At 37.0% G+C, this 12,500-nt stretch overlaps 1 protein-coding gene across 6 annotated transcripts in view; it reads left to right on the forward strand.

Annotated features, from left to right (window-relative positions):
* Positions 1-12,500, forward strand: part of LOC106875566 (uncharacterized) — a 360,383-nt gene that overhangs the window by 142,482 nt on the left and 205,401 nt on the right. The gene's annotated exons all lie outside the window — the stretch shown is intronic.

A 12,500-nucleotide genomic window follows, 5' to 3' on the forward strand; every position in this document is an offset into this window, starting at 1 on the left:
GCTTAGAGCCAAGCTGGTTGAAAGACCCTGAATAAATCTGCACAGAAAATTATGCCTAGTTGCTTATGCAACTGCTTATACTCTGTGCAGTAGAAACACGTGTAGGTCATCGTAACCATAAAAAAATATTTTTTGCCATACAGTAAAATAAAAGGAAATAAGTTTTGAGGATGTGTCAGTCCCCATATTCTTTAACATTATAATTATTGCTAACATACACTCCAGATAATATTACCATCCAGTGAAGCGAAAGCAGAATTAACCATCAGAGGATGGTTAATCCCAAATTTTATTTAATTTGCTTTGCGGGAAGGACTGTTTCAACGAAGTCATGTATTGTCCTTGTCTTCGAAATGCGGAGTAGATGAAACAGGGACAACTGACAAAGGGGTATACTCTTTATGTTGTATGTCTCGTTTCTCTGTTTGTTTTTTACGTTGTTCGAAAAATGTTCATTTTCTGTTTTCGTTTTTATGTTTTTGTTTTACATTGTGTTTAACGTTTATTTTTTGATGTCCTGTACCCATATATACATGTATGTATACATATAGATGTAGATATGTACATATATATATGGATATATGCGTATATCTATATATTATTTATATTATTATATATATATAAGAATAAGTCCTGGGATCGATTTGTTTGACTAAAGGCAGTGCTCCAGCATGACCACAGTCAAATGACTGAAACAGATAAAAGAATGTGTGTGTGTGTGTGTGTGTGTGTGTGTGTGTGTGTGTGTGTGTGTGTGTTGCGTCCTAGCATGGCCACAATCTAATGACTGAAACAAGTAAAAGATAAAAATGAAAAGATTGTCTTTATTGCTGTAGACTTCACAATTAATATCATTATATCACTGCTGTAAGGCAGCAAAATGGCTGAGTCCTTAGCACGCTGGACAAAATGCTTAGCAGCATTTTATCTGTCTTTATGTTCTGAGTTCAAATTCTGCCAACGTTGACTTTACCTTTCATTCTTTTGAGAGGTCAATAAAATAAGTACCAGTTGAATACATGATGCGGAGTGAATGCAATCGACTTATTCCTTCTCCTGAAGCTGCAAACCTTGTGCCAAAATGTGAAACCAATATCATTAAATCACTGTTGTTTGTTATGAGGAAAAGGTTAGGTGTGCATGACCTAAATAACTATCAAGACAGTCCCTTTTGACCAAAGTTCCTACGATCAAATTTCACCAGGAATTGCTGATCCTGTTTTAAATACTATTTAACCCCCCCTTTTTTTTTTTAAATACCAATCTAAGACCATCTCTGTCTCTGAGTTATAAAACTTCTCATTTTAAAGAGCTTACACTTAAATTAAAACCGTCTGTCATTCATGTGTAAATTAAAACTCTGTGTTCACAAGGCTGCAAATTAATAGCATCGTTAAAGCATTTGATAGAATTTCTTGCGTTATTTAATTTGGCTCTCATAGTTTAGTTCCTGTTGAGGTTAGTTTAACCTTTCTTCCCTTCAGAGTCAATAAATAAAAAAAACTAATGATCTAAAGGTGCACATATGGCTGTGTGGTAAGAAGCTTGTTTCCCAACCACATGGTTCTGAGTTCAGTCCCACTGCGTGTCACCTTGGGTAAGTGTCTTCTACTATAACCTCAGGCCGACCAAAGCATTGTGAGTGGATTTACTAGGCAGAAACTGAAAGAAGCTGGCGAGGAGCTGGCAGAAATGTTAGCACACCGGGCGAAATGCTTAGCAGTATTTTGTCTGTCTTTACGTTCTGAGTTCAAATTCCGCCAAGGTCGACTTTGCCTTTCATCCTTTCGGGGTCGATAAATTAAGTACCAGTTACGCACTGGGGTCGATGTAATCGACTTAATCCCTTTGTCTGTCCTTGTTTGTCCCCTCTATGTTTAGCCCCTTGTGGGTAATAAAGTAATAAGAAACTGAAAGAAGCCCATTGTATGTATGTGTGTGTGTGTGTATCTACATGTGTGTATTTTTGTGTCTGTGTTTGTTCCCTGCTCCCACTTTCACCACTTGACAGTTGGTGTTGGTGTGTTTACCTCCTTGTAACTTAGTGGTTTGGCAAAAGGAACTGATAAAATAAGTAGTAGGCAAGCAAAGAATAATTCCTGGGGTCAGTTTGTTTGACTAAAATCCTTCAAGGTGGTGCTCCAGCATGGCCACAGTCACGTGACTGAAACAAGTAAAAGAATAAAAGAATTTATAGTTGTGAGACTTGGACATTGTCCAGGGCTCTAAGAGGGTTTCCTGCACTCTTTTGGCATGAGGACTTTTCATAGGATTATTGGCTACTGCTGGCCAGATTTCTTATCCAACCAAGGAGTGTACACAGAAACTGAAAGGAATCCTGTTACTTGTAAGATTCAGCAGTGTCTGCACAGACTGTTTGGTCATGTTTCTTGATTTTCTGTGTTGGTTCCTGCATATTGTGTTCTCTTCTCTGAGGATCCATTTGGGGTGACAGTTCGTGTTGGTTGACCACATACCACATGGTCATTGGTGAATGAAGAAGTATTTTGCAGAGATGGGAGACTGACCAGGGCATTGCTTGGAGGGATTCCCCCAGGATGAGTCAAGCAAATACCGACAAATGATGGATGCGGTAATGTGCTACATTGGCACATGGTTATAGGCAGATGAAGAAGTTATAGTAATTCTGGTTATCAAACTGGTGAGATTGTTGAATACAGAAGACTGGAAATGATTGACCATAAAAAGGCTTTACTCTTCTTAGAACAAGGATATAGTATCTATCGTTAGTTGTTTTAGTCGGGAACCTTGTTGATCAGGAGTCAGCCAGCCATGTTTAAATATAATTCCAAAGCCTCGTTTTCAACTGGTTGGCATGGTGATGGAAATATCTGAGTAGTAATAATAACAGTAATTATTACCACCTGAAGAATCTTGAAAAGATAGGAGACTAAAAGGGGTTCTGTTTGGAGGGATTCCCCAGGATGACCGAAGCAAATATTGACAAATGATGGATACAGCAATGTATTGCATTGGCACATGCTTCTCATACATGAGCCTCTTAGATGGAATAACTAGAAGGTTGGGCAAGATGTTTTGTGGAACCATTTCCAGATCTTTGCATTTTGATAGCATGGCTCAGTGGTGTTAGAGCATAGAACATTTTTGTTAATCCTTTTGTAATCATACTTTATGTGAAATACATTATCCATGAACTACAGTTAATTTTGTTCATTGGACACTAAACTCTGCTTGCAAAGACCCGTTGAGGCAAGTGAAATCGAAATTGAACTAAATTCGACGACTGGCCCCCATGCCAACCTCTTCTTCATTAGAACTAAACTCGGCTTGCAAAGACCTGTTGGGGCAAGCGAAAGCGAAATTGTGATAGCACCTGTGCCCAGCATCGCCTTCCTGGCACATGTAAATACATTTGAGCGAGATCGTTGCCAGTGCCCCTGGACTGGCTCCTGTGCAGGTGGCATGTAAAATACACCATTTTGAGCGTGGCCATTGCCAGTACTGCCTGACTTGCCTTCGTGCCGGTAGCATGTAAAAGCACCCTCTACACTCTCAGAGTGGTTGGCATTAGGAAGGGCATCCAGCTGTAGAAACTCTGCCAAATCAGATTGGAGCCTGGTGTAGCCATCTGGTTTCACCACTCCTCAGTCAAACCGTCCAACCCATGCCAGCATGGAAAGCGGACGTTAAACGATGATGATGATGATGATGATGATTATTATTAAAGTAAGTTTTGGCTAGATTTAGAAAAAAAAATAATAAAATGTAATGTTTTCTTTTATAATTTTTTAAAATTATTTTGTTTGCTTAGAATTATGAGGGAATGTTTGAGTTCTGATATGGATGCTAAAGAAAGAAATGTTGGAACGTTTTGTAATACAAAACCAGAGTTTGTCTCAACTACATTTGATAGAAATACATTGCTGAGCTAAATCCTTTCAAATTTTTGGCTGTTCTCTGAATTAATTAAAACACAATCAGTTTATATTGTCATCGTCATCATCATCATCATCATCATCATCATCATCATCATCATCATCATCATCATCATCATCATCAGTGGCAGCAGCAGCAGCATCATTTAACATCTGGTTCCCATATTGGCATGAGTTGGATGGTTTGCCAGAAGCTGCACCAGGTTCCATTGTTGGTTTTGGTATGGTTTTTATAGCTGAATGCCCTTCCTATTGCCAATATGGCTGCAAAAGGGTTCATTTGACTGTCTTTCACTATATAATTCAAATGAGGAAGTGTAAATAAGAATAAGGCAGGCATTAGGGCCTCATGAGGAACTTCTTACCACAGTAAAGAAATGCAAGATCAAGTGGTTTGGGCGTGTCACCCACTCATCAGGGATGATCAAAACAGTCCTTCAGGGAATAATCAAAGGTGGCAGATGCAGAGGCAGACAGAGAAAGAGGTTGGAAAACCACATCTATGAATGGACAGGCCTAAGGACGAGAGACGCAGTGTGAGAGGCAGAAGACAGAGAGGGGTGGAGGGATCCAGTCGCAAGGTCGCATGGTGCCCCAACGGTCACCAAACTATGCGATATGCAAATGTAATCTAATGTAATTATATAATCCTGACAGATTGACCTCATTAAGTTTCTAATGCCATTGGTTGTTTATTTTTAGATTGAAGATAGTAACATAACCATTTTTCATTATACAATACTTAATTACAGTAAATAATTAATTTCACTCATTTTCATTTTCATTTTCATTCAAGCTCTATCTTCACTTGAGTTACAACCATTTCTTGAATACATGATCGGTCATCTATAAATAATGGCATTGTCCCTCAAGATTATATTTTATCTTTTACTTGTTTTGGTCATCAGACTGCAGCCATGCTGAGGCACTACCTTGTATAATTTTTTAGTCAAATGAATCACCCCTAGGACTTCTTTCTTTGCTTTTTCTTAAGTTTGGTACTTATTCTATCAGTCTCTTTTGCCAAACTGTTAAGTTAAAGGAATATAAACACACCAACTCCAGTTTTCAAGTGGTGATGGAGGAACAAACATAATTACAAAAACACACACACAAGCACACACACATAGATATATGCATATATTTATATATTATTTATATTATTATATGATCGAACGCCACGCATCCTTTTCCAAGTAAGTTTTATCTTAATAATTATGATGCACACTCTTCTACTATCTCTTCTCTGTGTATCTCTCTCCCTCTCTTGTTCTTCATCCTTTCTGTTCTTCTCTCCCTTTCACCGTTCCCTCTCTCTCTCTCTCCCTCACTCTTCCTCCTTGACTCTCTCGTTGCTGACATGTGACGAAAGGGGATATGTCTTTCTGTCCATTTCCTTCCTAAAGAAAAGACATGCCTTTCCTATCTCCTCAATAATTTTTCTATCGTCTTGGCTCAACAGCCCACACCGTTTGTTTTTACTGTCTTGTTCTCATTGTCCTGTTCTTGTTAACAATTTCACCCTCCGCAAAAAATCCCAAATTCTATTTAATTTGCTTTGCGGGAAGGACTGTTTCAATGAAGTCGTGTATTGTCCTGGCCTTTGAAACACGGAGTAGATGGAACAGGGACAACTGACGAAGGAATATACTCTTTATGTTGCATGTCTCGTTTCTCTGTTTGTTTTTTCGTTGTTCGAAAAATGTTCATTTTCTACGTTTTCGTTTCTCATTGTGTTTAACGTTTTTTTATGATGTCCTGTACCCATATATGCACGCATGTATACATATAGATGTAGGTATGTACATATATGTATGAATATATGCATATATTTGTATATTATTTATATTATTATTATATATATATATATATATATATATATATATATATATATATAATAACTATAATCACCAATTCCTCAACTTCAGTGCTCCTCCAATACCTGGGAGTCTGGCAAAAAGTTTGACCAGAACATACTCTAACACACCCACAAACACACATACCCAGCACAATGGACACCCACCCAATAGACGTTTTTCCACCATCCCATACGATCTTTTCCAGGAAATTCTTGCTCACTTGCAACAAAACCACTCCCAGAGATAATGTTTTTTGATACCAAGGGGCTTAACTCTTAACTTAATCCCCTGTTTGATTTCTTTCATCACCTTTTTCACAGCAACAACAAACCAGATGTGTCTATTCACCTCCAAAATAGAGAGTAGTCGACATATTTCATTCCATAACAGCTACCTCTGAAGAGTGCAGGGTAACACAATTTGACTACTGCAAGACCTCTTGGTAAGATCAGCCATAATGGGTATATAATACTGTACGCTTCAATTAATATATATATATATATATATATATATATATACTCTTTACTCTTACTCTTTTACTTGTTTCAGTCATTTGACTGCGGCCATGCTGGAGCACCGCCTTTAGTCGAGCAAATTGACCCCAGGACTTGTTCTTTGTAAGCCTAGTACTTATTCTATCGGTCTCTTTTTGCCAAACCGCTATGTTACGGGGATATAAACACACCAGCATCGGTTGCCAAGCGATGGTGGGACAAACACACACATATATACATATACATATACATATACATATATACGATGGGTTTCTTTCAGTTTCCATCTACCAAATCCACTCGCAAGGCTTTGATCGGTCCAAGGCTATAGTAGAAGACACTTGTCCAGTGGGACTGAACCAGTAACCATGTGGTTGGGAAGCAAGCTCCTTACCATACAGTCATGCCTATTCTGTCAATGTTTTCACTCATTGGACTGTGACCATTCTGGGGCACTGGATTTGAGTGTTTCAGTCAATTTTATCAACCTAGTACTTACTTTATGGAACCATATTTTCTGAACAGCAACCTCCACGAAGTGTTCTTGCCTACGTATTTTGTGCCGTTGTGTTCCCACACTGCTTGACAATAGGTGTTGGTTTGTTTACATTTTCACAACTTAGCAGTTCAACAAAAGATCACTGTAGTGGTTGAGATATACATTCAACTAAAACCCGTCAAGGGAGTAACCCAGCATGGCCACAGTTCAGTGACTGAAACAAATTTATAGAGGAAAGCAGTAAATATCTGAAGAACTCTAAGATGAACAAGGTGGCATTGAAGAAGACAAAACCTTCATGTAAAACCACTGTAAAAGACAATAGAAAGCATTATATACACCCTTATATACACTCAACCATTCTATAAACGACTTTATTAATAAAAAGAAAATAACTAAATATATACATAAATTAAAATATACTCTATACACAGGTGAGATGGCCAAAATGATCTATCAGTTATTCCTAGAACGGCACCTGTAATAGATAAATGTCTTATATCCAAGGGGAGAAAAGATTCATCTCTTATCCACTTAACACCACAAAGTCAGCAGCTAAACATTCGCTGTTATGGCTCACGGTGGTTTCTCAAGATATTTATCATTTAATCGTTATGGAAATATAATGTTGAAAGGGCGTAAAAGGCTGTGTGCACATGTGTGGTGGGTAATCTGTGTGTGTCTGTGTGTATGCGTGTGAGAATTTGTGTTTGTGTGTGTGTGTGTTTGTGTGTATGGGAGTTTTCTGTCAATGCCATAAATCAGCCAACTGACAATTCCACTGGTGATTGGCTTCAGAAAACTGGAATAGCTAGACTAATCTGTTCTATAATAACTTACACCACACTTACTCCTCACACGCACATGTGTGTGTATATGTGTTAATGTGCATGCATGTAGGAATACCTGTGTATACACACACACACACACATATATATATGCGCATACATACACGCACACACATGTATATAAAAGAAAATGAGGTGACAAATGAAAAAACAATTATGTTATGAATTTCATCAGCTTACAGTTGTTTCTGCTTTAAGTTGCTGTGGATTCATAGTTGAGTGTTCTGAAGTATGCACATATTGAGTTTTACACCAAGCTATTAGTTTTGCAATACCTAAACAAAATATGTATATAAATATATATATACCAGAGTAAGCACATAAATGTGAAACAAGGTAGTAAAAATTAGTACTCGAATACTGGAGGTGGAGTAATATGCTTTATGAATAAAGCTACAAAGACATCGTAAAAACTGTTACTCAGAGTTTTACATTCCCGTTTATCAGACAGTTTTGGTTGAGAATGCATTCTCAACCAAAAGTGTTTGATGAATGGGAACATGAAACTCTGAGTTACAGTTTTTGCGATGACTTTGCAGCTTTATGAATAGAGGAGGTGATCTTATGCCAGTTGATAAATGGTTAGAGTGTGACAGAGAGACAGAAACAAGTGTCTTGTTGTAGAAAAGATATATGGTCACCCAGTCAGAGAGAGAGAATCATTTGTGCAGGTTTATTCAGCAAGAAATTGCTGGACAGCTTTCTCAGATTGGAGATTACCGTCAATTAATATATGCATATAATCTTTGTTTTTTTCATTGTCATCAATGCTTTACATTCACTTTCGATACTGATATGGGTTAGATGAGTCTTCACAATCATAGTCATTATGGTTTTGGAACTCTGCCACTGATATGACAAAAGAAACAATGTAAATATTTTGAGTTCCATTACTGATGTGAATACGTGAAGGAAACGGTTGTATCCTTACGTTTAAAGTCTACGCGGTCAACTGATGAGAACAGTTTCTTTCAAATAATGTAATGTTTTTCATTAATCAATTAAAGGAGTCACTTGAAACGACCGTAATGAATTGACATCTGTACATCTTTGTTACTCATTTATATATATATATATATATATATATATATATATATATAATAATATTAGGGACAAAATCCAAAATTACAGGTAAAAAACTCAATTATTGAATTTATATATATATATATATATATATACATATATATACACACACACACACACACACACACACACACATATATATATATGTATATGTATGTTTCCTCAGTCTAGGGTGTTTCACATCACCACTCCTGTATGTGCCTTTGTCTTAGCTGTTGACCCATTTGGTGCAAACTTCCTTATACATCAAATGGGCCAACAGCTTGGACAAAGGCACATACAGAAGTGGTTATGTGAAACATCTTAGACTGAGGAAATCAGAAAGATTACGGTGGTGCTCCAGCATGACCTCAACCACATGGCTGAAATGAGTAAAAGAGTGATAGAATGAGTGGCTGTGTGGTAAGAAGCTTGCTTCCCAACCACGTAGTTCTAGGTTCAGTCCCACTGCGTGGCACCTTGGGCAAGTGTCTTCTACTATAGCCTTGGTCCAACTGAAGCATTGTGGATGGATTTGATAGATGGAAACTGAGGGAAGCCTGTTTTATGTATTATATATGTATGTATGTATTTGTGTGTCTGTGTTTGTCCCCCACCCCCATTGCTTGACGACCGATTTTGGTGTGTTTATGTGTCCATGCTGGAACACCACCTTTACTTGAGAGAATCGACCCCAGGACTTATTCTTTGTGAGCCTAGTACTTATTCTATCGGTCTCTTTTTGCTGAACCGCTAAATTACGGGCACGTAAACACACCAGCATCGGTTGTCAAGTGATGTTGGTGGGGACAAACACAGACACACAAATATATACACACACACACATATACACATATGCATATATATATATACAACAGGCTTCTTCCAGTTTCCATCTCCCAAATCCACTCTCAAGGCTTTGGTCAGCCTGAGGCTATAGTAGAAGACACTTTCCCAGGGTGCTGCGCAGTGGGACTGAACCTGGAACCATGTGGTTGGTAAGCAAGCTACTTAACACACAGCCACACCTGATGTATATATATATATATATACATAGATTTAAAAAATGTATAAACAAACAACATAACGTATACTGAATGTAAAAACGAATGAGAGACAAACAGAAAGTCCATGTCCATAATTCTTCATCAGTTATTGATCAATGGTGCTGTTCAGTTTCGCACCTTTATATATATATATATATATATATATATATATACACACACATATATATACATATAAATATATATATATACACATATAATGTTGTATATATGTATATATGTATATACATATATATGAGTGTCTATGTGTATATATATATAAACAGAAATGTGTGTATATACATGCATGCATGCATACATATGTACGCACACACATACATACATACATACATACATACATACATACATACATACATACGCACACATACATACATACATACATACATACGCACACACATACATACATACATACATACATACATACTTACATGCATACACACACACACACACGCACACACACATATCTCTTTTTTAATGTACTGCTTCATGATAGAAAATTCAACAAATAACGTATTCCATCTGATGAGAGATAAATAATAGATCTAGTGGCATCAAAGATATAGTAGTACATCGTCACTCTAGTATTAATCAGGATAACAAGAAACCTAAAAATAGGCCAAGGAAAATTATTTGGTTTGCCCTTTCCTTCTCCCTTAATATAAAAACTAACTTTGGTAAAAGATTCATGTCTCTTCTAGACAAACAATTTCCAGCCCTTCACAGATACAGGAAAATATTTAATAGGTGTTCTGTGAAATTATCATATAGTTGCTGCCTCAATGTGAAGAGTATTATTACACATGGTCAACACTAAGAACCTGAATCCAACTGCAACTGTCATGACGCAGGATCCTGTCCACGTGACCAACGATGTCTGACCAAATCTATAATGTATGAGGCAGAAGTTACTGCAACCCTAAATGATAGAACAACTGATGAGAAGACCTATGTTGGATTATGGGAAGGAGAATTTAAAAATCGCTATGCCATTCACATAGACTCTTTCCTACATAGGGACAAAAGTAAAGCTACTAAGTTAGCTAGCTACATGTGGAATTTGAAAGATAACAAAACACCACATGTGATTAAATGGAAAGTAATTGAGAAATCAATACCTTACATGAATGGACCAAATAAATATAGACTTTGTTTGGCTAAAAAAGCACAGATCCTGTTCAGATCTAAGATCCCTAACTCTCTATTGAACTCCAGGTCAGAAATTTTCAGTGGTTGCATGAATATATATAAATATATATTGAAGAATTGGAAAATTCCGCCTATTCCTGACTGACTTGATATTTCTCTAGCCTTATCGTTTGAAGTTAAAGGAGGATAGCGCTTTTACCTTTTTACTTTTCATCTTTTTTACATTTTAGTTTCTGTTTTTTTTTGTTTTCTGTTTTCCATTGTTTACTGTCTGCATATTCTATACGATGCCTTCTCAGTTTTTTTTTCGCGTTTCTTCTATTGTTCAATTTCTTTAGTTCATTATGATATGTGGCTTATGCCAGAAGAATATCTTTGAGTTTTCTCAACATATGAAACTATTAGTAGCACTTTAATACAAGTCTCATCCAGTTCTGGAGTAGACATGTGGAATGGAGAGTCACTGAAGAGGTCACAGGATGTGTGACAAAAGATTTGTCATACATCCTGTGATGAAGATGAAGTGAAGAACGAATGCACAGGGTGCAGTGAATAAACTGTTGTTTAGATTGTGCAAAAATGATATTAACACTGACATCTCATTTTAACAGATACATTTACCAAAATTACATAAAAATATTTTGAAATACTAAAGAGTAAATTTATTCAATAAAATTGCCATTGACTTCAACCATGGCCTCCAAATGACTTCAGAATCTCCTGCAACACTTTTGGATGGTTTCCTTGTTTAAGTTGGTGAATGCTGCCATAATTCTTGCCTTCAGTTCATTTTTGGTGTTACATGGAGTTGTTGGTCTCTCACTCAACTGTGCCCCACACATAATAATTAAGGGGACTGCAGTCTGGGGAGTTAGGTGGCCAAATGTTAGGGGTGATATGGTCGCAGAGATTCTTTGACAGTCATGACTGGGTTCTCCTGCTTGTGTAGCATAGTGCAGAGTCCTGTTACCAGGCATAGAGTCTTCCAGCAGCCACCCTCTTGACCTATGGCAGCACTACTTACAGGAACTTGATGTGGGCCTCCGTGTTGAGTCTGAGGTCATGTTGGAAGTTGACTGGAGGCATATCATCACCATCATTAGTGATCACTCCAAACACCACAATGTTAACTGGATGTTTGATTTTTATCACTCTCAGTACATATCCTCAAATTGCACTCTCCTCAGATTGACACCCAAATACTCTGAAATGTTTGTATTGGAGCTTCTGGGGCAAATGCCAGGCAATATAGCATGACGTTTCCAAATTTCTGGCAGAGTAAATTGCGTCATGGTGCTGTTTTTCTCATAGACGGTACCTAACTGACCCTACTGTAGTGAAATTAGAAATATAAAATCACCAACAGTCCATGTATGTATGTATGTGTATATATATATATATACACAGTTTGAATTACGGAAAAATTTGGATAAGTACTGTTTTCACTTTGCTAAAGATTTTCTACTATTTGAAAATAATATGTATTCTTGTTTTTATACTATTCATTTGATTCTTTATAGATTATTTTAATAGATAACTTATTTAACACTATATTATTTAGAAGTTATAGTTTCATTTCAACATAATATTAGAACTTCGATTGAAATAGTG

Source organism: Octopus bimaculoides, chromosome Z, assembly GCF_046866305.1.
Source record: "Octopus bimaculoides isolate indiv1 chromosome Z, ASM4686630v1, whole genome shotgun sequence".
NCBI lineage: Eukaryota > Metazoa > Mollusca > Cephalopoda > Octopoda > Octopodidae > Octopus > Octopus bimaculoides.